Source organism: Rhipicephalus microplus, chromosome 8 (genome assembly GCF_043290135.1).
Source record: "Rhipicephalus microplus isolate Deutch F79 chromosome 8, USDA_Rmic, whole genome shotgun sequence".
Classification (NCBI taxonomy): domain Eukaryota; kingdom Metazoa; phylum Arthropoda; class Arachnida; order Ixodida; family Ixodidae; genus Rhipicephalus; species Rhipicephalus microplus.
This window is the reverse complement of record NC_134707.1, coordinates 67,003,076-67,028,003: the sequence shown is the minus strand read 5'-3', so window position 1 is coordinate 67,028,003 and position 24,928 is coordinate 67,003,076. Positions and strand designations below refer to the sequence as shown.

The 24,928-nt window shown below is 42.0% G+C and overlaps 8 non-coding genes across 8 annotated transcripts; all 8 read right to left on the bottom strand.

Moving 5' to 3' along the window:
* Nucleotides 1–1,527: 1,527 nt before the first annotated feature.
* On the bottom strand, nucleotides 1,528–1,600 carry TRNAM-CAU (transfer RNA methionine (anticodon CAU)). The gene has a single exon. It is a non-coding gene; the product is annotated as a tRNA-Met (tRNA).
* A 3,176-nt stretch (nucleotides 1,601–4,776) lies between these two features.
* TRNAM-CAU (transfer RNA methionine (anticodon CAU)) lies at nucleotides 4,777–4,849 on the bottom strand. Its single transcript has one exon. It is a non-coding gene; the product is annotated as a tRNA-Met (tRNA).
* A 1,316-nt stretch (nucleotides 4,850–6,165) lies between these two features.
* On the bottom strand, nucleotides 6,166–6,238 carry TRNAM-CAU (transfer RNA methionine (anticodon CAU)). Its single transcript has one exon. It is a non-coding gene; the product is annotated as a tRNA-Met (tRNA).
* A 3,177-nt stretch (nucleotides 6,239–9,415) lies between these two features.
* TRNAM-CAU (transfer RNA methionine (anticodon CAU)) lies at nucleotides 9,416–9,488 on the bottom strand. Its single transcript has one exon. It is a non-coding gene; the product is annotated as a tRNA-Met (tRNA).
* A 1,316-nt stretch (nucleotides 9,489–10,804) lies between these two features.
* On the bottom strand, nucleotides 10,805–10,877 carry TRNAM-CAU (transfer RNA methionine (anticodon CAU)). Its single transcript has one exon. It is a non-coding gene; the product is annotated as a tRNA-Met (tRNA).
* Nucleotides 10,878–17,836: 6,959 nt separating this feature from the next.
* TRNAM-CAU (transfer RNA methionine (anticodon CAU)) lies at nucleotides 17,837–17,909 on the bottom strand. The gene has a single exon. It is a non-coding gene; the product is annotated as a tRNA-Met (tRNA).
* Nucleotides 17,910–20,614: 2,705 nt separating this feature from the next.
* TRNAM-CAU (transfer RNA methionine (anticodon CAU)) lies at nucleotides 20,615–20,687 on the bottom strand. Its single transcript has one exon. It is a non-coding gene; the product is annotated as a tRNA-Met (tRNA).
* Nucleotides 20,688–21,079: 392 nt separating this feature from the next.
* TRNAM-CAU (transfer RNA methionine (anticodon CAU)) lies at nucleotides 21,080–21,152 on the bottom strand. The gene has a single exon. It is a non-coding gene; the product is annotated as a tRNA-Met (tRNA).
* Between the last annotated feature and the right edge of the window lie 3,776 nt (nucleotides 21,153–24,928).

Genomic DNA, 24,928 nt, shown 5'->3' with positions numbered 1-24,928 from the left:
GGGCTCGTATTTCCGTGGTTTAACACAATATTAATGACATATAACAGACAGTAATGCCAAGGAATGTGCAGGGGAAGTTATTAGAACCAATGGAATGTAAATAAGAAGAAAGAAGAAAGAAAAGTGGATGAAAAAATTACCAGCTGTGAGCAGGAATCGAACCTACGACCTTCGAATAACGCGTTCGATGCTCTAACCACTGAGCTATCCAGCGGCTGTCCCTCCATCCACTTTTTTTGCGGTTTATATGTGAATTTTGAAGTAGGAGTGACAGTCAGCGCCATCTATAAGCCAAACAACGAGTGTGAAAACACTCTTATTCGCATGTTTTGGCGTCACGTAGCACGTGAACTTATTATGAGCGGGCAGCTGATTAATTGTCCCTCTTATACAACCTAAACACACCAAGTCTGCCAGTACGAGACCCTCGTTAAATGAAATAAGGGAGAGAAGTGTATACCTAAGGGCTCGTATTTCCGTGGTTTAACACAATATTAATGACATATAACAGACAGTAATGCCAAGGAATGTGCAGGGGAAGTTATTAGAACCAATGGAATGTAAATAAGAAGAAAGAAGAAAGAAAAGTGGATGAAAAAATTACCAGCTGTGAGCAGGAATCGAACCTACGACCTTCGAATAACGCGTTCGATGCTCTAACCACTGAGCTATCACAGCGGCCGTCCCTCCATCCACTTTTTTTGGGGTGTATATGTGAATTTAGAAGTAGGAGTGACAGTCAGCGCCATCTATAAGCCAAACAACGAGTGTGAAAACACTCTTATTCGCATGTTTTGGCGTCACGTAGCACGTGAACTTATTATGAGCGGGCAGCTGATTAATTGTCCCTTTTATACAACCTAAACACACCAAGTCTGCCAGTACGAGACCCTCCTTCAATGAAATAAGGGAGAGAAGTGTATACCTAAGGGCTCGTATTTCCGTGGTTTAACACAATATAATGTGATATAACAGATAGTCATGCCAAGGAATGTACAGGGGAAGTTATTAGAACCAATGGAATGTAAATAAGAAGAAAGAAAAGTGGATGAAAAAATTACCAGCTGTGAGCAGGAATTGAACCTACGACCTTCGAATAACGCATTCGATGCTCTAACCACTGAGCTATCACAGCGGCCGTCCCTCCATCCACTTTTTTTGGGGGTTTATATGTGAATTTAGAAGTAGGAGTGACAGTCAGCGCCATCTATAAGCCAAACAACGAGTGTGAAAACACTCTTATTCGCATCTTTTGAATCACGTAGCACGTGAACTTATTATGAGCGGGCAGCTGATTAATTGTCCCTCTCATTCAACCTAAACACACCAAGTCTGCCAGTACGAGACCCTCGTTCAATGAAATAAGGGAGAGAAGTGTATACCTAAGGGCTCGTATTTCCGTGGTTTAACACAATATTAATGAGATATAACAGACAGTTATGCCAAGGAATGTACACGGGAAGTTATTAGAACCAATGGAATGTAAATAAGAAGAAAGAAGAAAGAAAAGTGGATGAAAAAATTACCAGCTGTGAGCAGGAATCGAACCTACGACCTTCGAATAATGCGTTCGATGCTCTAACCACTGAGCTATCACAGCGGCCGTCCCTCCATCCACTTTTTTGGAGGGTTTATATGTGAATTTAGAAGTAGGAGTGACAGTCAGCGCCATCTATAAGCCAAACAACGAGTGTGAAAACACTCTTATCCGCATGTTTTGGCGTCACGTAGCACGTGAACTTATTATGAGTGGGCAGCTGAATAATTGTCCCTCTTATACAACCTAAACACACCAAGTCTGCCAGTACGAGACCTTCGTTCAATAAAATAAGGGAGAGAAGTGTATACCTAAGGGCTCGTATTTCCGTGGTTTAACACAATATTAATGAGATATAACAGACAGTAATGCCAAGGAATGTACAGGGGAAGTTATTAGAACCAATCGATTGTAAATAAGAAGAAAGAAGAAAGAAAAGTGGATGAAAAAATTACCAGCTGTGAGCAGGAATTGAACCTACGACCTTCGAATAACGCGTTCGAAGCTCTAACCACTGAGCTATCACAGCGGCCGTCCCTCCATCCAGTTTTTTTGGGGTTTTTATGTGAATTTAGAAGTAGGAGTGACAGTCAGCGCCATCTATAAGCCAAACAACGAGTGTGAAAACACTCTTATTCGCATGTTTTGGCGTCACGTAGCACGTGAACTTATTATGAGCGGGCAGCTGATTAATTGTCCCTTTTATACAACCTAAACACACCAAGTCTGCCAGTACGAGACCCTCCTTCAATGAAATAAGGGAGAGAAGTGTATACCTAAGGGCTCGTATTTCCGTGGTTTAACACAATATTAATGTGATATAACAGATAGTCATGCCAAGGAATGTACAGGGGAAGTTATTAGAACCAATGGAATGTAAATAAGACGAAAGAAGAAAGAAAAGTGGATGAAAAAATTACCAGCTGTGAGCAGGAATTGAACCTACGACCTTCGAATAACGCGTTCGATGCTCTAACCACTGAGCTATCACAGCGGCCGTCCCTCCATCCACTTTTTTTTGGGGTTTATATGTGAATTTAGAAGTAGGAGTGACAGTCAGCGCCATCTATAAGCCAAACAACGAGTGTGAAAACACTCTTATTCGCATGTTTTGGCGTCACGTAGCACGTGAACCTATTATGAGCGGGCAGCTGATTAATTGTCCCTCTTATACAACCTAAACACACCAAGTCTGCCAGTACGAGACCCTCGTTAAATGAAATAAGGGAGAGAAGTGTATACCGAAGGGCTCGTATTTCCGTGGTTTAACACAATATTAATGACATATAACAGACAGTAATGCCAAGGAATGTGCAGGGGAAGTTATTAGAACCAATTGAATGTAAATAAGAAGAAAGAAGAAAGAAAAGTGGATGAAAAAATTACCAGCTGTGAGCAGGAATCGAACCTACGACCTTCGAATAACGCGTTCGATGCTCTAACCACTGAGCTATCCAGCGGCTGTCCCTCCATTCACTTTTTTGGGGGTTTATATGTGAATTTAGAAGTAGGAGTGACAGTCAGCGCCATCTATTAGCCAAACAACGAGTGTGAAAACACTTACTCGCATGTTTTGGCGTCACGTAGCACGTGAACTTATTATGAGCGGGCAGCTGATTAATTGTCCCTCTTATACAACCTAAACACACCAAGTCTGCCAGTACGAGACCCTCGTTCAATGAAATAAGAGAGAGAAGTGTATACCTAAGGGCTCGTATTTCCGTGGTTTAACACAATTTTAATGAGATATAACAGACAGTAATGCCAAGGAATGTACAGGGGAAGTTATTAGAACTAATGGAATGTATATAAGAAGAAAGAAGAAAGAAAAGTGGATGAAAAAATTACCAGCTGTGAGCAGGAATCGAACCTACGACCTTCGAATAACGCGTTCGATGTTCTAACCACTGAGCTATCACAGCGGCCGTCCCTCCATCCACTTTTTTGCGGTTTATATGTGAATTTTGAAGTAGGAGTGACAGTCAGCGCCATCTATAAGCCAAACAACGAGTGTGAAAACACTCTTATTCGCATGTTTTGGCGTCACGTAGCAGGTGAACTTATTATGAGCGGGAAGCTGATTGATTGTACCTCTTATACAACCTACACACACCAAGTCTGCCAGTACGAGACCCTCGTTAAATGAAATAAGGGAGAGAAGTGTATACCTAAGGGCTCGTATTTCCGTGGTTTAACACAATATTAATGACATATAACAGACAGTAATGCCAAGGAATGTGCAGGGGAAGTTATTAGAACCAATGGAATGTAAATAAGAAGAAAGAAGAAAGAAAAGTGGATGAAAAAATTACCAGCTGTGAGCAGGAATCGAACCTACGACCTTCGAATAACGCGTTCGATGCTCTAACCACTGAGCTATCCAGCGGCTGTCCCTCCATCCACTTTTTTTGGGGTTTATATGTGAATTTAGAAGTAGGAGTGACAGTCAGCGCCATCTATTAGCCAAACAACGAGTGTGAAAACACTTACTCGCATGTTTTGGCGTCACGTAGCACGTGAACTTATTATGAGCGGGCAGGTGATTAATTGTCCCTCTTATACAACCTAAACACACCAAGTCTGCCAGTACGAGACCCTCGTTCAATGAAATAAGAGAGAGAAGTGTATACCTAAGGGCTCGTATTTCCGTGGTTTAACACAATTTTAATGAGATATAACAGACAGTAATGCCAAGGAATGTACAGGGGAAGTTATTAGAACTAATGGAATGTATATAAGAAGAAAGAAGAAAGAAAAGTGGATGAAAAAATTACCAGCTGTGAGCAGGAATCGAACCTACGACCTTCGAATAACGCGTTCGATGTTCTAACCACTGAGCTATCACAGCGGCCGTCCCTCCATCCACTTTTTTGCGGTTTATATGTGAATTTAGAAGTAGGAGTCACAGTCAGCGCCATCTATAAGCCAAACAACGAGTGTGAAAACACTCTTATTCGCATGTTTTGGCGTCACGTAGCACGTGAACTTATTATGAGCGGGCAGCTGATTAATTGTCCCTCTCATACAACCTAAACACACCAAGTCTGCCAGTACGAGACCCTCGTTCAATGAAATAAGGGAGAGAAGTGTATACCTAAGGGCTCGTATTTCCGTGGTTTAACACAATATTAATGAGATATAACAGACAGTAATGCTAAGGAATGTACACGGGAAGTTATTAGAACCAATGGAATGTAAATAAGAACAAAGAAGAATTAAAAGTGGATGAAAAAATTACCAGCTGTGAGCAGGAATCGAACCTACGACCTTCGAATAATGCGTTCGATGCTCTAACCACTGAGCTATCACAGCGGCCGTCCCTCCATCCACTTTTTTGGGGGGTTTATATGTGAATTTAGAAGTAGGAGTGACAGTCAGCGCCATCTATAAGCCAAACAACGAGTGTGAAAACACTCTTATCCGCATGTTTTGGCGTCACGTAGCACGTGAACTTATTATGAGTGGGCAGCTGAATAATTGTCCCTCTTATACAACCTAAACACACCAAGTCTGCCAGTACGAGACCTTCGTTCAATAAAATAAGGGAGAGAAGTGTATACCTAAGGGCTCGTATTTCCGTGGTTTAACACAATATTAATGAGATATAACAGACAGTAATGCCAAGGAATGTACAGGGGAAGTTATTAGAACCAATCGATTGTAAATAAGAAGAAAGAAGAAAGAAAAGTGGATGAAAAAATTACCAGCTGTGAGCAGGAATTGAACCTACGACCTTCGAATAACGCGTTCGAAGCTCTAACCACTGAGCTATCACAGCGGCCGTCCCTCCATCCAGTTTTTTTGTGGTTTTTATGTGAATTTAGAAGTAGGAGTGACAGTCAGCGCCATCTATAAGCCAAACAACGAGTGTGAAAACACTCGTATTCGCATGTTTTGGCGTCACGTAGCACGTGAACTTATTATGAGCGGGCAGCTGATTAATTGTCCCTTTTATACAACCTAAACACACCAAGTCTGCCAGTACGAGACCCTCCTTCAATGAAATAAGGGAGAGAAGTGTATACCTAAGGGCTCGTATTTCCGTGGTTTAACACAATATAATGTGATATAACAGATAGTCATGCCAAGGAATGTACAGGGGAAGTTATTAGAACCAATGGAATGTAAATAAGAAGAAAGAAAAGTGGATGAAAAAATTACCAGCTGTGAGCAGGAATTGAACCTACGACCTTCGAATAACGCATTCGATGCTCTAACCACTGAGCTATCACAGCGGCCGTCCCTCCATCCACTTTTTTTGGGGGTTTATATGTGAATTTAGAAGTAGGAGTGACAGTCAGCGCCATCTATAAGCCAAACAACGAGTGTGAAAACACTCTTATTCGCATGTTTTGGCGTCACGTAGCACGTGAACTTATTATGAGCGGGCAGCTGATTAATTGTCCCTCTCATACAACCTAAACACACCAAGTCTGCCAGTACGAGACCCTCGTTCAATGAAATAAGGGAGAGAAGTGTATACCTAAGGGCTCGTATTTCCGTGGTTTAACACAATATTAATGAGATATAACAGACAGTAATGCCAAGGAATGTACACGGGAAGTTATTAGAACCAATGGAATGTAAATAAGAAGAAAGAAGAAAGAAAAGTGGATGAAAAAATTACCAGCTGTGAGCAGGAATCGAACCTACGACCTTCGAATAATGCGTTCGATGCTCTAACCACTGAGCTATCACAGCGGCCGTCCCTCCATCCACTTTTTTGGGGGGTTTATATGTGAATTTAGAAGTAGGAGTGACAGTCAGCGCCATCTATAAGCCAAACAACGAGTGTGAAAACACTCTTATCCGCATGTTTTGGCGTCACGTAGCACGTGAACTTATTATGAGTGGGCAGCTGAATAATTGTCCCTCTTATACAACCTAAACACACCAAGTCTGCCAGTACGAGACCTTCGTTCAATAAAATAAGGGAGAGAAGTGTATACCTAAGGGCTCGTATTTCCGTGGTTTAACACAATATTATTGAGATATAACAGACAGTAATGCCAAGGAATGTACAGGGGAAGTTATTAGAACCAATCGATTGTAAATAAGAAGAAAGAAGAAAGAAAAGTGGATGAAAAAATTACCAGCTGTGAGCAGGAATTGAACCTACGACCTTCGAATAACGCGTTCGAAGCTCTAACCACTGAGCTATCACAGCGGCCGTCCCTCCATCCAGTTTTTTTGGGGTTTTTATGTGAATTTAGAAGTAGGAGTGACAGTCAGCGCCATCTATAAGCCAAACAACGAGTGTGAAAACACTCTTATTCGCATGTTTTGGCGTCACGTAGCACGTGAACTTATTATGAGCGGGCAGCTGATTAATTGTCCCTTTTATACAACCTAAACACACCAAGTCTGCCAGTACGAGACCCTCCTTCAATGAAATAAGGGAGAGAAGTGTATACCTAAGGGCTCGTATTTCCGTGGTTTAACACAATATTAATGTGATATAACAGATAGTCATGCCAAGGAATGTACAGGGGAAGTTATTAGAACCAATGGAATGTAAATAAGACGAAAGAAGAAAGAAAAGTGGATGAAAAAATTACCAGCTGTGAGCAGGAATTGAACCTACGACCTTCGAATAACGCGTTCGATGCTCTAACCACTGAGCTATCACAGCGGCCGTCCCTCCATCCACTTTTTTTTGGGGTTTATATGTGAATTTAGAAGTAGGAGTGACAGTCAGCGCCATCTATAAGGCAAACAACGAGTGTGAAAACACTCTTATTCGCATGTTTTGGCGTCACGTAGCACGTGAACCTATTATGAGCGGGCAGCTGATTAATTGTCCCTCTTATACAACCTAAACACACCAAGTCTGCCAGTACGAGACCCTCGTTAAATGAAATAAGGGAGAGAAGTGTATACCTAAGGGCTCGTATTTCCGTGGTTTAACACAATATTAATGACATATAACAGACAGTAATGCCAAGGAATGTGCAGAGGAAGTTATTAGAACCAATGGAATGTAAATAAGAAGAAAGAAGAAAGAAAAGTGGATGAAAAAATTACCAGCTGTGAGCAGGAATCGAACCTACGACCTTCGAATAACGCGTTCGATGCTCTAACCACTGAGCTATCCAGCGGCTGTCCCTCCATCCACTTTTTTTGGGGTTTATATGTGAATTTAGAAGTAGGAGTGACAGTCAGCGCCATCTATTAGCCAAACAACGAGTGTGAAAACACTTACTCGCATGTTTTGGCGTCACGTAGCACGTGAACTTATTATGAGCGGGCAGCTGATTAATTGTCCCTCTTATACAACCTAAACACACCAAGTCTGCCAGTACGAGACCCTCGTTCAATGAAATAAGAGAGAGAAGTGTATACCTAAGGGCTCGTATTTCCGTGGTTTAACACAATTTTAATGAGATATAACAGACAGTAATGCCAAGGAATGTACAGGGGAAGTTATTAGAACTAATGGAATGTATATAAGAAGAAAGAAGAAAGAAAAGTGGATGAAAAAATTACCAGCTGTGAGCAGGAATCGAACCTACGACCTTCGAATAACGCGTTCGATGTTCTAACCACTGAGCTATCACAGCGGCCGTCCCTCCATCCACTTTTTTGCGGTTTATATGTGAATTTTGAAGTAGGAGTGACAGTCAGCGCCATCTATAAGCCAAACAACGAGTGTGAAAACACTCTTATTCGCATGTTTTGGCGTCACGTAGCACGTGAACTTATTATGAGCGGGCAGCTGATTGATTGTACCTCTTATACAACCTACACACACCAAGTCTGCCAGTACGAGACCCTCGTTAAATGAAATAAGGGAGAGAAGTGTATACCTAAGGGCTCGTATTTCCGTGGTTTAACACAATATTAATGACATATAACAGACAGTAATGCCAAGGAATGTGCAGGGGAAGTTATAAGAACCAATGGAATGTAAATAAGAAGAAAGAAGAAAGAAAAGTGGATGAAAAAATTACCAGCTGTGAGCAGGAATCGAACCTACGACCTTCGAATAACGCGTTCGATGCTCTAACCACTGAGCTATCCAGCGGCTGTCCCTCCATCCACTTTTTTTGGGGTTTATATGTGAATTTAGAAGTAGGAGTGACAGTCAGCGCCATCTATTAGCCAAACAACGAGTGTGAAAACACTTACTCGCATGTTTTGGCGTCACGTAGCACGTGAACTTATTATGAGCGGGCAGGTGATTAATTGTCCCTCTTATACAACCTAAACACACCAAGTCTGCCAGTACGAGACCCTCGTTCAATGAAATAAGAGAGAGAAGTGTATACCTAAGGGCTCGTATTTCCGTGGTTTAACACAATTTTAATGAGATATAACAGACAGTAATGCCAAGGAATGTACAGGGGAAGTTATTAGAACTAATGGAATGTATATAAGAAAAAAGAAGAAAGAAAAGTGGATGAAAAAATTACCAGCTGTGAGCAGGAATCGAACCTACGACCTTCGAATAACGCGTTCGATGTTCTAACCACTGAGCTATCACAGCGGCCGTCCCTCCATCCACTTTTTTTGCGGTTTATATGTGAATTTAGAAGTAGGAGTCACAGTCAGCGCCATCTATAAGCCAAACAACGAGTGTGAAAACACTCTTATTCGCATGTTTTGGCGTCACGTAGCACGTGAACTTATTATGAGCGGGCAGCTGATTAATTGTCCCTCTCATACAACCTAAACACACCAAGTCTGCCAGTACGAGACCCTCGTTCAATGAAATAAGGGAGAGAAGTGTATACCTAAGGGCTCGTATTTCCGTGGTTTAACACAATATTAATGAGATATAACAGACAGTAATGCTAAGGAATGTACACGGGAAGTTATTAGAACCAATGGAATGTAAATAAGAAGAAAGAAGAATTAAAAGTGGATGAAAAAATTACCAGCTGTGAGCAGGAATCGAACCTACGACCTTCGAATAATGCGTTCGATGCTCTAACCACTGAGCTATCACAGCGGCCGTCCCTCCATCCACTTTTTTGGGGGGTTTATATGTGAATTTAGAAGTAGGAGTGACAGTCAGCGCCATCTATAAGCCAAACAACGAGTGTGAAAACACTCTTATCCGCATGTTTTGGCGTCACGTAGCACGTGAACTTATTATGAGTGGGCAGCTGAATAATTGTCCCTCTTATACAACCTAAACACACCAAGTCTGCCAGTACGAGACCTTCGTTCAATAAAATAAGGGAGAGAAGTGTATACCTAAGGGCTCGTATTTCCGTGGTTTAACACAATATTAATGAGATATAACAGACAGTAATGCCAAGGAATGTACAGGGAAAGTTATTAGAACCAATCGATTGTAAATAAGAAGAAAGAAGAAAGAAAAGTGGATGAAAAAATTACCAGCTGTGAGCAGGAATTGAACCTACGACCTTCGAATAACGCGTTCGAAGCTCTAACCACTGAGCTATCACAGCGGCCGTCCCTCCATCCAGTTTTTTTGGGGTTTTTATGTGAATTTAGAAGTAGGAGTGACAGTCAGCGCCATCTATAAGCCAAACAACGAGTGTGAAAACACTCTTATTCGCATGTTTTGGCGTCACGTAGCACGTGAACTTATTATGAGCGGGCAGCTGATTAATTGTCCCTTTTATACAACCTAAACACACCAAGTCTGCCAGTACGAGACCCTCCTTCAATGAAATAAGGGAGAGAAGTGTATACCTAAGGGCTCGTATTTCCGTGGTTTAACACAATATAATGTGATATAACAGATAGTCATGCCAAGGAATGTACAGGGGAAGTTATTAGAACCAATGGAATGTAAATAAGAAGAAAGAAAAGTGGATGAAAAAATTACCAGCTGTGAGCAGGAATTGAACCTACGACCTTCGAATAACGCATTCGATGCTCTAACCACTGAGCTATCACAGCGGCCGTCCCTCCATCCACTTTTTTTGGGGGTTTATATGTGAATTTAGAAGTAGGAGTGACAGTCAGCGCCATCTATAAGCCAAACAACGAGTGTGAAAACACTCTTATTCGCATGTTTTGGCGTCACGTAGCACGTGAACTTATTATGAGCGGGCAGCTGATTAATTGTCCCTCTCATACAACCTAAACACACCAAGTCTGCCAGTACGAGACCCTCGTTCAATGAAATAAGGGAGAGAAGTGTATACCTAAGGGCTCGTATTTCCGTGGTTTAACACAATATTAATGAGATATAACAGACAGTAATGCCAAGGAATGTACACGGGAAGTTATTAGAACCAATGGAATGTAAATAAGAAGAAAGAAGAAAGAAAAGTGGATGAAAAAATTACCAGCTGTGAGCAGGAATCGAACCTACGACCTTCGAATAATGCGTTCGATGCTCTAACCACTGAGCTATCACAGCGGCCGTCCCTCCATCCACTTTTTTGGGGGGTTTATATGTGAATTTAGAAGTAGGAGTGACAGTCAGCGCCATCTATAAGCCAAACAACGAGTGTGAAAACACTCTTATCCGCATGTTTTGGCGTCACGTAGCACGTGAACTTATTATGAGTGGGCAGCTGAATAATTGTCCCTCTTATACAACCTAAACACACCAAGTCTGCCAGTACGAGACCTTCGTTCAATAAAATAAGGGAGAGAAGTGTATACCTAAGGGCTCGTATTTCCGTGGTTTAACACAATATTAATGAGATATAACAGACAGTAATGCCAAGGAATGTACAGGGGAAGTTATTAGAACCAATCGATTGTAAATAAGAAGAAAGAAGAAAGAAAAGTGGATGAAAAAATTACCAGCTGTGAGCAGGAATTGAACCTACGACCTTCGAATAACGCGTTCGAAGCTCTAACCACTGAGCTATCACAGCGGCCGTCCCTCCATCCAGTTTTTTTGGGGTTTTTATGTGAATTTAGAAGTAGGAGTGACAGTCAGCGCCATCTATAAGCCAAACAACGAGTGTGAAAACACTCTTATTCGCATGTTTTGGCGTCACGTAGCACGTGAACTTATTATCCTCTTCGCTACCGGCGTCCACGTTTGTGGACATTTACATTTGGGCGATGTACTGCGCCAATAGCACTTTTGAAGAATTCAAATTTGGCGCTTTTTAAAGCCATCTTTAGAGTTTTCACATCAGGAGACAGAGGGCGCCAGTAGTCGACCAAAAGCGCCGTGACAAACGGGTAAAATGGCAGCGCCCAGGTCCAGCGATACGCAGCGAAAGAGAGGTACGTTTTTGGCTATTATTCTATTATTTGTTAACATTACATAATATTTTCTGCTCACATATTGAATATACGTGCAGCGGAAGCGCAATAAAGCATTATTACTACGGTATTCACAACTATTGACTTGCGATAAGCGTCTATACGATGGGCCACGTTTGTGGACATAAGTTCTAAAAGGGGGTACTGCTTTCCGGGTATGCGCTCAACAGCTAGGTTCCTGACCGATGAAGAGATCGTTGCCATGCTAGAAGAAAAAGATGCGGGCCTCTCGGACTCGGAAGACGAAAAAGAATGGGCCTCGTCACCACTTGCAAGTGATGTAGAGTCTTCAGGCGAGTCTGCAGATGAACCTGAACCAGATATTGCCCAGCGACCAACGAAACAAAAGAAGAAAAGTTCCTGGACCTCGCAAGCGTAAGTGTTTCTCACATTTTTTCTGTCGGTTCGTTAAAATTAAATATTCGTTTCGCTGTTACAGATTTTGCAAGAGGGACTGTCTTGACAACGACAACCAAGACGATGATTTCCGGGAGTTTCTGACACCGCACGAGTACTTTGAAAAATATTTTCCTTTGGACTTTTGGAAGGAAGTTGCTGAGCAAACAAATTTGTATTCGGTTCAGAAACGAAACCACCGATCTGTGTAAACCAGTACACTTGAAGCAAGAAAGCTTGCTGGGATCCACCTGCTGATGGGGATTATGCACCTTCCCCAAGTCCAGCTCTACTGGTCTCGAGGAACAAGGACACCATCTGTTGCGGACCACATGACAAGGAACAGGTTTTACGAGCTGCGTAATCACCTGCACTTTGTTGACACTTCAGCAACTACAGCACGCCGAAAGGAAAACAAGCTTCACCTTGTTCGACCAATAGTGGATTGCTTCCAAGCCGCCTGCCGAGCACTGCCCCGCTCAAAAGAACTGTCGATCGACGAACAGATGATCCCATTTTCAGGAAGATGTGGATTCAGGCAGTACCTCCCTTCGAAACCGACTCCACTCGGTCTCAAGAATTTCGTTTTAGCCTCCCCTGACGGTCTAGTCCTTGACTTCGTAGTTTACACCGGGAAGAATACTGTAGACGCTGATGACTCAAAATTGTATGGCCTTGGGGGAGCAGTGGTTAAGAAGCTAGCAACAACCATAACGGATGACCGAGCACACATCTTCACTGACACTTATTTTACAGGCCTCCGAATCATGGACCACCTTCTAGAAAGAACAGTGTTTCTTACTGGGACAACCAATGCAAACCGTACAGAGGGCGCGGCTGCAAACCTTCCAAGCGACAAAGCAATGAAGCGGGGTGACAGCGCTTGCCTTGTGCGAGATGATGGAGAAGTGTGCATCGTGAAGTGGAAAGATAATAAGAGTGTTCTTTTCATGTCAAGTGCCGTTGGGTGCGACCCCGTCGCCACATGCATGCGGTGGTGCAAAGAAGCAAAGAAGAAGGTTCCTGTTCCCCAGCCAGCTATTGTTGCTCATTACAACAAGTTCATGGGTGGTGTAGACTTGGTCGACCGATATGTGTCGTACTATCGGATAAACATCAAAACAAGAAAGTGGACGGTGAGGTTTTTCACTCACTTTCTGGACCTTGCCGTATGCAATTCATGGATCTTGTATCAGCGTGACGCTCAGGCCATGGGCATACCAAAAAAGGAAGTGCTTAGCCAGCTGCAGTTCAAGCAAGACATCGCTGAGACACTAATAAGGGAAAACCCGATGCACAACCGCAAGGAAAGGAGCGATCCGCCTGCGACTGACAACTCAAGGCCTGTGCAACTGCCAAACCTTGAAACCGTGACCGTTTTGATCACTTTCCCGAATTCTGCAGCCTAAAAAAATGCAATGCGGTGCAGAAACGAAAACTGCAAAGGGAAGACAAAAGTTAAGTGCACCAAATGCAATGTTTTCCTATGTCTGCAAGGCAAAAATTGCTTCGTCAAGTTCCACAACGCTGGCAACTGATGTCCCCGTATGTGGACACCCTTTTGACATTGTTCACAACCAATGTCCACAAGTGTGGACATTCTAGAATTACATCAAATAACGGGAATTTTTTCATTGTTTTTTTTTGTTATAGACTAAGACTGAAGTGTTCAATAAAGCTTTGTAAAAAAATAAGGTTTTCTTCATTCCTTCTTAGGCCGGTAGTGAAGAGGTTATGAGCGGGCAGCTGATTAATTGTCCCTTTTATACAACCTAAACACACCAAGTCTGCCAGTACGAGACCCTCCTTCAATGAAATAAGGGAGAGAAGTGTATACCTAAGGGCTCGTATTTCCGTGGTTTAACACAATATTAATGTGATATAACAGATAGTCATGCCAAGGAATGTACAGGGGAAGTTATTAGAACCAATGGAATGTAAATAAGACGAAAGAAGAAAGAAAAGTGGATGAAAAAATTACCAGCTGTGAGCAGGAATTGAACCTACGACCTTCGAATAACGCGTTCGATGCTCTAACCACTGAGCTATCACAGCGGCCGTCCCTCCATCCACTTTTTTTTGGGGTTTATATGTGAATTTAGAAGTAGGAGTGACAGTCAGCGCCATCTATAAGGCAAACAACGAGTGTGAAAACACTCTTATTCGCATGTTTTGGCGTCACGTAGCACGTGAACCTATTATGAGCGGGCAGCTGATTAATTGTCCCTCTTATACAACCTAAACACACCAAGTCTGCCAGTACGAGACCCTCGTTAAATGAAATAAGGGAGAGAAGTGTATACCTAAGGGCTCGTATTTCCGTGGTTTAACACAATATTAATGACATATAACAGACAGTAATGCCAAGGAATGTGCAGAGGAAGTTATTAGAACCAATGGAATGTAAATAAGAAGAAAGAAGAAAGAAAAGTGGATGAAAAAATTACCAGCTGTGAGCAGGAATCGAACCTACGACCTTCGAATAACGCGTTCGATGCTCTAACCACTGAGCTATCCAGCGGCTGTCCCTCCATCCACTTTTTTTGGGGTTTATATGTGAATTTAGAAGTAGGAGTGACAGTCAGCGCCATCTATTAGCCAAACAACGAGCGTGAAAACACTTACTCGCATGTTTTGGCGTCACGTAGCACGTGAACTTATTATGAGCGGGCAGCTGATTAATTGTCCCTCTTATACAACCTAAACACACCAAGTCTGCCAGTACGAGACCCTCGTTCAATGAAATAAGAGAGAGAAGTGTATACCTAAGGGCTCGTATTTCCGTGGTTTAACACAATTTTAATGAGATATAACAGACAGTAATGCCAAGGAATGTACAGGGGAAGTTATTAGAACTAATGGAATGTATATAAGAAGAAAGAAGAAAGAAAAGTGGATGAAAAAATTACCAGCTGTGAGCAGGAATCGAACCTACGACCTTCGAATAACGCGTTCGATGTTCTAACCACTGAGCTATCACAGCGGCCGTCCCTCCATCCACTTTTTTTGCGGTTTATATGTGAATTTTGAAGTAGGAGTGACAGTCAGCGCCATCTATAAGCCAAACAACGAGTGTGAAAACACTCTTATTCGCATGTTTTGGCGTCACGTAGCACGTGAACTTATTATGAGCGGGCAGCTGATTAATTGTCCCTCTTATACAACCTAAACACACCAAGTCTGCCAGTACGAGACCCTCGATAAATGAAATAAGGGAGAGAAGTGTATACCTAAGGGCTCGTATTTCCGTGGTTTAACACAATATTAATGAGATATAACAGACAGTAATGCCAAGGAATGTACAGGGGAAGTTATTAGAACCAATGGAATGTAAATAAGAAGAAAGAAGAAAGGAAAGTGGATGAAAAAATTACCAGCTGTGAGCAGGAATCGAACCTACGACCTTCGAATAACGCCTTCGATGCTCTAACCACTGAGCTATCACAGCGGCCGTCCCTCCATCCACTTTTTTTTGGGGTTTATATGTGAATTTAGAAGTAGGAGTGACAGTCAGCGCCATCTATAAGCCAAACAACGAGTGTGAAAACACTCTTATTCGCATGTTTTGGCGTCACGTAGCACGTGAACTTATTATGAGCGGGCAGCTGAATAATTGTCCCTCTTATACAACCTAAACAAAACAAGTCTGCCACTACGAGACCTTCGTTCAATAAAATAAGGGAGAGAAGTGTATACGTAAGGGCTCGTATTTCCGTGGTTTAACGCAATATTAATGAGATATAACAGAGAGTAATGCCAAGGAATGTACAGGGGAAGTTATTAGAACCAATGGAATGTAAATAAGACGAAAGAAGAAAGAAAAGTGGATGAAAAAATTACCAGCTGTGAGCAGGAATTGAACCTACGACCTTCGAATAACGCGTTCGATGCTCTAACCACTGAGCTATCACAGCGGCCGTCCCTCCATCCACTTTTTTTGGGGTTTATATGTGAATTTAGAAGTAGGAGTGACAGTCAGCGCCATCTATAAGCCAAACAACGAGTGTGAAAACACTCTTATTCGCATGTTTTGGCGTCACGTAGCACGTGAACTTATTATGAGCGGGCAGCTGATTAATTGTCCCTCTTATACAACCTAAACACACCAAGTCTGCCAGTACGAGACCCTCGTTAAATGAAATAAGGGAGAGAAGTGTATACCTAAGGGCTCGTATTTCCGTGGTTTAACACAATATTAATGACATATAACAGACAGTAATGCCAAGGAATGTGCAGGGGAAGTTATTAGAACCAATGGAATGTAAATAAGAAGAAAGAAGAAAGAAAAGTGGATGAAAAAATTACCAGCTGTGAGCAGGAATCGAACCTACGACCTTCGAATAACGCGTTCGATGCTCTAACCACTGAGCTATCCAGCGGCTGTCCCTCCATCCACTTTTTTTGGGGTTTATATGTGAATTTAGAAGTAGGAGTGACAGTCAGCGCCATCTATTAGCCAAACAACGAGTGTGAAAACACTTACTCGCATGTTTTGGCGTCACGTAGCACGTGAACTTATTATGAGCGGGCAGCTGATTAATTGTCCCTCTTATACAACCTAAACACACCAAGTCTGCCAGTACGAGACCCTCGTTCAATGAAATAAGAGAGAGAAGTGTATACCTAAGGGCTCGTATTTCCGTGGTTTAACACAATTTTAATGAGATATAACAGACAGTAATGCCAAGGAATGTACAGGGGAAGTTATTAGAACTAATGGAATGTATATAAGAAGAAAGAAGAAAGAAAAGTGGATGAAAAAATTACCAGCTGTGAGCAGGAATCGAACCTACGACCTTCGAATAACGCGTTCGATGTTCTAACCACTGAGCTATCACAGCGGCCGTCCCTCCATCCACTTTTTTTGCGGTTTATATGTGAATTTTGAAGTAGGAGTGACAGTCAGCGCCATCTATAAGCCAAACAACGAGTGTGAAAACACTCTTATTCGCATGTTTTGGCGTCACGTAGCACGTGAACTTATTATGGGCGGGCAGCTGATTAATTGTCCCTCTTATACAACCTAAACACACCAAGTCTGCCAGTACGAGACCCTCGATAAATGAAATAAGGGAGAGAAGTGTATACCTAAGGGCTCGTATTTCCGTGGTTTAACACAATATTAATGAGATATAACAGACAGTAATGCCAAGGAATGTACAGGGGAAGTTATTAGAACCAATGGAATGTAAATAAGAAGAAAGAAGAAAGGAAAGTGGATGAAAAAATTACCAGCTGTGAGCAGGAATCGAACCTACGACCTTCGAATAACGCGTTCGATGCTCTAACCACTGAGCTATCACAGCGGCCGTCCCTCCATCCACTTTTTTGGGGTTTATATGTGAATTTAGAAGTAGGAGTGACAGTCAGCGCCATCTATAAGCCAAACAACGAGTGTGAAAACACTCTTATTCGCATGTTTTGGCGTCACGTAGCACGTGAACTTAATATGAGCGGGCAGCTGAATAATTGTCCCTCTTATACAACCTAAACACACCAAGTCTGCCACTACGAGACCTTCGTTCAATAAAATAAGGGAGAGAAGTGTATACGTAAGGGCTCGTATTTCCGTGGTTTAACGCAATATTAATGAGATATAACAGAGAGTAATGCCAAGGAATGTACAGGGGAAGGTATTAGAACCAATGGAATGTAAATAAAAAGAAAGAAGAAAGAAAAGATGATGAAAAAATTACAAGCTGTGAGCAGGAATCGAACCTACGACCTTCGAATAATGCGTTCGATGCTCTAACCACTGAGCTATCACAGCGGCCGTCCCTCCATCCACTTTTTTGGGTGGTTTATATGTGAATTTAGAAGTAGGAGTGACAGTCAGCGCCATCTATAAGCCAAACAACGAGTGTGAAAACACTCTTATTCGCATGTTTTGGCGTCACGTAGCACGTGAACTTATTATGAGCGGGCAGCTGAATAATTGTCCCTCTTATACAACCTAAACACACCAAGCCTGCCAGTACGAGACCCTCGTTCAATGAAATAAGGGAGAGAAGTGTATACCTAAGGGATCGTATTTCCGTGGTTTAACACAATATTGATGTGATATAACAGATAGTCATGCCAAGAAATGTACAGGGGAAGTTATTAGAACCAATGGAATGTAAATAAGAAGAAAGAAAAGTGGATGAAAAAATTACCAGCTGTGAGCAGGAATTGAACCTACGACCTTCGAATAACGCGTTCGATGCTCTAACCACTGAGCTATCACAGCGGCCGTCCCTCCATCCACTTTTTTTGGGGGTTTATATGTGAATTTAGAAGTAGGAGTCACAGTCAGCGCCATCTATAAGCCAAACAACGAGTGTGAAAACACTCTTATTCGCATGTTTTGGCGTCACGTAGCACGTGAACTTATTATGAGCGGGCAGCTGATTAATTGTCCCTCTCATACAACCTAAACACACCAAGTCTGCCAGTACGAGACCCTCGTTCAATGAAATAAGGGAGAGAAGTGTATACCTAAGGGCTCGTATTTCCGTGGTTTAACACAATATTAATGAGATATAACAGACAGTAATGCCAAGGAATGTACACGGGAAGTTATTAGAACCAATGGAATGTAAATAAGAAGAAAGAAGAATTAAAAGTGGATGAAAAAATTACCAGCTGTGAGCAGGAATCGAACCTATGACCTTCGAATAATGCGTTCGATGCTCTAACCACTGAGCTATCACAGCGGCCGTCCCTCCATACACTTTTTTTGCGGTTTATATGTGAATTTAGAAGTAGGAGTGACAGTCAGCGCCATCTATAAGCCAAACAACGAGTGCGAAGACACTCTCATTCGCATGTTTTGGCGTCACGTAGCACGTGAACTTATTATGAGCGGGCAGCTGATTAATTGTCCCTCTTATACAACCTAAATACACCAAGTCTGCCAGTACGAGACCCTCGTTAAATGAAATAAGGGAGAGAAGTGTATACCTAAGGGCTCGTATTTCCGTGGTTTAACACAATATTAATGAGATATAACAGACAGTAATGCCAAGGAATGTACAGGGGAAGTTATTAGAACCAATGGAATGTAAATAAGAAGAAAGAAGAAAGAAAAGTGGATGAAAAAATTACCAGCTGTGAGCAGGAATCGAACCTACGACCTTCGAATAACGCGTTCGATGCTCTAACCACTGAGCTATCACAGCGGCCGTCCCTCCATCCACTTTTTTTGGGGTTTATATGTGAATTTAGAAGTATGAGTGACAGTCAGTGCCATCTATAAGCCAAACAACGAGTGTGAAAACACTCTTATTCGCATGTTTTGGCGTCACGTAGCACGTGAACTTATTATGAGCGGGCAGCTGAATAATTCTCCCTCTTATACAACCTAAACACACCAAGTCTGCCACTACGAGACCTTCGTTCAATAAAATAAGGGAGAGAAGTGTATACCTAAGGGCTCGTATTTCCGTGGTTTAACACAATATTAATGAGATATAACAGACAGTAATACCAAGGAATGTACAGGGGTAGTTATTAGAACCAATGGAATGTAAATAAAAAGAAAGAAGAAAGAAAAGGTGATGAAAAAATTACAAGCTGTGAGCAGGAATCGAACCTACGATCTTCGAATAACGCGTTCGATGCTCTAACCACTGAGCTATCACAGCGGCCGTCCCTCCATCCACTTTTTTTGGGGGGTTTATATGTGAATTTAGAAGTAGGAGTGACAGTCAGCGCCATCTATAAGCCAAACAACGAGTGTGAAAACACTCTTATTCGCATGTTTTGGCGTCACGTAGCACGTGAACTTATTATGAGCGGGCAGCTGAATAATTGTCCCTCTTATACATTCTAAACACAACAAGCCTGCCAGTACGAGACCCTCGTTCAATGAAATAAGGGAGAGAAGTGTATACCTAAGGGCTCGTATTTCCGTGGTTTAACACAATATTAATGTGATATAACAGATAGTCATGCCAAGAAATGTACAGGGGAAGTTATTGGAACCAATGGAATGTAAATAAGAAGAAAGAAAAGTGGATGAAAAAATTACCAGCTGTGAGCAGGAATTGAACCTACGACCTTCGAATAACGCGTTCGATGCTCTAACCACTGAGCTATCACAGCGGCCGTCCCTCCATCCACTTTTTTTGGGGTTTATATGTGAATTTAGAAGTAGTAGTGACAGTCAGCGCCATCTATAAGCCAAACAACGAGTGTGAAAACACTCTTATTCGCATGTTTTGGCGTCACGTAGCACGTGAACTTATTATGAGCGGGCAGCTGATTAATTGTCCCTCTCATACAACCTAAACACACCAAGTCTGCCAGTACGAGACCCTCGTTCAATGAAACAAGGGAGAGAAGTGTATACCTAAGGGCTCGTATTTCCGTGGTTAACACAATAATAATGAGATATAACAGACAGTAATGCCAAGGAATGTACACGGGAAGTTATTAGAACCAATGGAATGTAAATAAGAAGAAAGAAGAAAAAAAGTGGATAAAAAAATTACCAGCTGTGAGCAGGAATCGAACCTACGACCTTCGAATAATGCGTTCGATGCTCTAACCACTGAGCTATCACAGCGGCCGTCCCTCCATCCACTTTTTTGGGGGGTTTATATGTGAATTTAGAAGTAGGAGTGACAGTCAGCGCCATCTATAAGCCAAACAACGAGTGTGAAAACACTCTTATCCGCATGTTTTGGCGTCACGTAGCACGTGAACTTATTATGAGCGGGCAGCTGAATAATTATCTCCTTATACAACCTAAACACACCAAGTCTGCCAGTATGAGACCTTCGTTCAATAAAATAAGGGAGAGAAGTGTATACCTAAGGGCTCGTATTTCCGTGGTTTAACACAATAAAAATGAGATATAACAGACAGTAATGCTAAGGAATGTACACGGGAAGTTATTAGAACCAATGGAATGTAAATAAGAAGAAAGAAGAATTAAAAGTGGATGAAAAAATTACCAGCTGTGAGCAGGAATCGAACCTACGACCTTCGAATAATGCGTTCGATGCTCTAACCACTGAGCTATCACAGCGGCCGTCCCTCCATCCACTTTTTTGGGGGGTTTATATGTGAATTTAGAAGTAGGAGTGACAGTCAGCGCCATCTATAAGCCAAACAACGAGTGTGAAAACACTCTTATCCGCATGTTTTGGCGTCACGTAGCACGTGAACTTATTATGAGTGGGCAGCTGAATAATTGTCCCTCTTATACAACCTAAACACACCAAGTCTGCCAGTACGAGACCTTCGTTCAATAAAATAAGGGAGAGAAGTGTATACCTAAGGGCTCGTATTTCCGTGGTTTAACACAATATTAATGAGATATAACAGACAGTAATGCCAAGGAATGTACAGGGGAAGTTATTAGAACCAATCGATTGTAAATAAGAAGAAAGAAGAAAGAAAAGTGGATGAAAAAATTACCAGCTGTGAGCAGGAATTGAACCTACGACCTTCGAATAACGCGTTCGAAGCTCTAACCACTGAGCTATCACAGCGGCCGTCCCTCCATCCAGTTTTTTTGGGGTTTTTATGTGAATTTAGAAGTAGGAGTGACAGTCAGCGCCATCTATAAGCCAAACAACGAGTGTGAAAACACTCTTATTCGCATGTTTTGGCGTCACGTAGCACGTGAACTTATTATGAGCGGGCAGCTGATTAATTGTCCCTTTTATACAACCTAAACACACCAAGTCTGCCAGTACGAGACCCTCCTTCAATGAAATAAGGGAGAGAAGTGTATACCTAAGGGCTCGTATTTCCGTGGTTTAACACAATATTAATGTGATATAACAGATAGTCATGCCAAGGAATGTACAGGGGAAGTTATTAGAACCAATGGAATGTAAATAAGAAGAAAGAAAAGTGGATGAAAAAATTACCAGCTGTGAGCAGGAATTGAACCTACGACCTTCGAATAACGCGTTCGATGCTCTAACCACTGAGCTATCACAGCGGCCGTCCCTCCATCCACTTTTTTTTGGGGTTTATATGTGAATTTAGAAGTAGGAGTGACAGTCAGCGCCATCTATAAGGCAAACAACCAGTGTGAAAACACTCTTATTCGCATGTTTTGGCGTCACGTAGCACGTGAACCTATTATGAGCGGGCAGCTGATTAATTGTCCCTCTTATACAACCTAAACACACCAAGTCTGCCAGTACGAGACCCTCGTTAAATGAAATAAGGGAGAGAAGTGTATACCTAAGGGCTCGTATTTCCGTGGTTTAACACAATATTAATGACATATAACAGACAGTAATGCCAAGGAATGTGCAGAGGAAGTTATTAGAACCAATGGAATGTAAATAAGAAGAAAGAAGAAAGAAAAGTGGATGAAAAAATTACCAGCTGTGAGCAGGAATCGAACCTACGACCTTCGAATAACGCGTTCGATGCTCTAACCACTGAGCTATCCAGCGGCTGTCCCTCCATCCACTTTTTTTGGGGTTTATATGTGAATTTAGAAGTAGGAGTGACAGTCAGCGCCATCTATTAGCCAAACAACGAGTGTGAAAACACTTACTCGCATGTTTTGGCGTCACGTAGCACGTGAACTTATTATGAGCGGGCAGCTGATTAATTGTCCCTCTTATACAACCTAAACACACCAAGTCTGCCAGTACGAGACCCTCGTTCAATGAAATAAGAGAGAGAAGTGTATACCTAAGGGCTCGTATTTCCGTGGTTTAACACAATTTTAATGAGATATAACAGACAGTAATGCCAAGGAATGTACAGGGGAAGTTATTAGAACTAATGGAATGTATATAAGAAGAAAGAAGAAAGAAAAGTGGATGAAAAAATTACCAGCTGTGAGCAGGAATCGAACCTACGACCTTCGAATAACGCGTTCGATGTTCTAACCACTGAGCTATCACAGCGGCCGTCCCTCCATCCACTTTTTTTGCGGTTTATATGTGAATTTTGAAGTAGGAGTGACAGTCAGCGCCATCTATAAGCCAAACAACGAGTGTGAAAACACTCTTATTCGCATGTTTTGGCGTCACGTAGCACGTGAACTTATTATGAGCGGGCAGCTGATTAATTGTCCCTCTTATACAACCTAAACACACCAAGTCTGCCAGTACGAGACCCTCGATAAATGAAATAAGGGAGAGAAGTGTATACCTAAGGGCTCGTATTTCCGTGGTTTAACACAATATTAATGAGATATAACAGACAGTAATGCCAAGGAATGTACAGGGGAAGTTATTAGAACCAATGGAATGTAAATAAGAAGAAAGAAGAAAGGAAAGTGGATGAAAAAATTACCAGCTGTGAGCAGGAATCGAACCTACGACCTTCGAATAACGCCTTCGATGCTCTAACCACTGAGCTATCACAGCGGCCGTCCCTCCATCCACTTTTTTTTGGGGTTTATATGTGAATTTAGAAGTAGGAGTGACAGTCAGCGCCATCTATAAGCCAAACAACGAGTGTGAAAACACTCTTATTCGCATGTTTTGGCGTCACGTAGCACGTGAACTTATTATGAGCGGGCAGCTGAATAATTGTCCCTCTTATACAACCTAAACAAAACAAGTCTGCCACTACGAGACCTTCGTTCAATAAAATAAGGGAGAGAAGTGTATACGTAAGGGCTCGTATTTCCGTGGTTTAACGCAATATTAATGAGATATAACAGAGAGTAATGCCAAGGAATGTACAGGGGAAGTTATTAGAACCAATGGAATGTAAATAAGACGAAAGAAGAAAGAAAAGTGGATGAAAAAATTACCAGCTGTGAGCAGGAATTGAACCTACGACCTTCGAATAACGCGTTCGATGCTCTAACCACTGAGCTATCACAGCGGCCGTCCCTCCATCCACTTTTTTTTGGGGTTTATATGTGAATTTAGAAGTAGGAGTGACAGTCAGCGCCATCTATAAGCCAAACAACGAGTGTGAAAACACTCTTATTCGCATGTTTTGGCGTCACGTAGCACGTGAACTTATTATGAGCGGGCAGCTGATTAATTGTCCCTCTTATACAACCTAAACACACCAAGTCTGCCAGTACGAGACCCTCGTTAAATGAAATAAGGGAGAGAAGTGTATACCTAAGGGCTCGTATTTCCGTGGTTTAACACAATATTAATGACATATAACAGACAGTAATGCCAAGGAATGTGCAGGGGAAGTTATTAGAACCAATGGAATGTAAATAAGAAGAAAGAAGAAAGAAAAGTGGATGAAAAAATTACCAGCTGTGAGCAGGAATCGAACCTACGACCTTCGAATAACGCGTTCGATGCTCTAACCACTGAGCTATCCAGCGGCTGTCCCTCCATCCACTTTTTTTGGGGTTTATATGTGAATTTAGAAGTAGGAGTGACAGTCAGCGCCATCTATTAGCCAAACAACGAGTGTGAAAACACTTACTCGCATGTTTTGGCGTCACGTAGCACGTGAACTTATTATGAGCGGGCAGCTGATTAATTGTCCCTCTTATACAACCTAAACACACCAAGTCTGCCAGTCGAGACCCTCGTTCAATGAAATAAGAGAGAGAAGTGTATACCTAAGGGCTCGTATTTCCGTGGTTTAACACAATTTTAATGAGATATAACAGACAGTAATGCCAAGGAATGTACAGGGGAAGTTATTAGAACTAATGGAATGTATATAAGAAGAAAGAAGAAAGAAAAGTGGATGAAAAAATTACCAGCTGTGAGCAGGAATCGAACCTACGACCTTCGAATAACGCGTTCGATGTTCTAACCACTGAGCTATCACAGCGGCCGTCCCTCCATCCACTTTTTTTGCGGTTTATATGTGAATTTTGAAGTAGGAGTGACAGTCAGC